Source organism: Arachis ipaensis, chromosome B9, assembly GCF_059453495.1.
Source record: "Arachis ipaensis isolate K30076 ecotype BB chromosome B9, ASM5945349v1, whole genome shotgun sequence".
Lineage (NCBI taxonomy): Eukaryota > Viridiplantae > Streptophyta > Magnoliopsida > Fabales > Fabaceae > Arachis > Arachis ipaensis.
This window is the reverse complement of record NC_142444.1, coordinates 136519269-136520151: the sequence shown is the minus strand read 5'-3', so window position 1 is coordinate 136520151 and position 883 is coordinate 136519269. Positions and strand designations below refer to the sequence as shown.

Below are 883 nucleotides of genomic sequence, written 5' to 3'. Positions count from 1 at the left end.
TTTCCATAGGGTTCACCCATGTAATTCACCTCTCCTATTGTAGGGTTCTCAAGATCATAAGCTTCTTCTTCAGAAGATGCCTCTTTAGTACTGTTGGATGATTCCTTCAATCCATTCAGACTCTGAGAAATCATATTGACTTGCTGAGTCAATATTTTCTTCTGAGCCAATATGGCATTCAAAGTATCAATTTTAAGAACTCCCTTCCTCTGAGGCATCCCATTACTCACAGGATTCCTTTCAGAAGTGTACATGAACTGGTTATTTGCAACCATGTCAATGAGTTCTTGAGCTTCTACAGGCATTTTCTTTAGGTGAATGGATCCACCTGTAGAATAGTCTAATGACATCTTTGATAATTCAGACAGACCATCATAGAATATATCTAGGATGGTCCATTCTGAAAGCATGTCAGAAGGATACTTTTTGGTCAGTTCCTTGTATCTCTCCCAAGCTTCATAGAGGGATTCACCTTCCTTTTGTCTGAAGGTTTGAACATCCACTCTAAGCTTACTACGCTTTTGAGGAGGAAAGAACTTGGCTAAGAAAGCCGTAACCAGCTTATCCCAAGAGTTCAGGCTGTCTTTAGGTTGAGAGTCCAACCATATTCTAGCTTTGTCTCTTACAGCAAATGGGAAAAGCATAAGCCTGTAGACCTCGGGATCAACCTCATTGGTCTTAACAGTATCACAGATCTGCAAGAATTTAGTTAAGAACTGAAAGGGATCTTCAGATGGAAGTCCATAAAACTTGCAGTTCTATTGCATCAGAGAAACTAATTGAGGTTTCAGCTCAAAATTGTTTGCTCCAATGGCAGGGATTGAGATGCTTCTTCCATGTAAATTGGAATTAGGTGTAGTAAAGTCACCAAGCATCTTCCTTG

The 883-nt window shown here is 39.9% G+C and overlaps 1 non-coding gene across 1 annotated transcript; it reads left to right on the top strand.

Annotated features, from left to right (window-relative positions):
* Positions 1-404: 404 nt before the first annotated feature.
* Positions 405-512, top strand: LOC148546477 (small nucleolar RNA R71). Its single transcript, XR_015900438.1, has one exon. It is a non-coding gene; the product is annotated as a small nucleolar RNA R71 (small nucleolar RNA).
* The last annotated feature ends 371 nt before the right edge of the window (positions 513-883 follow it).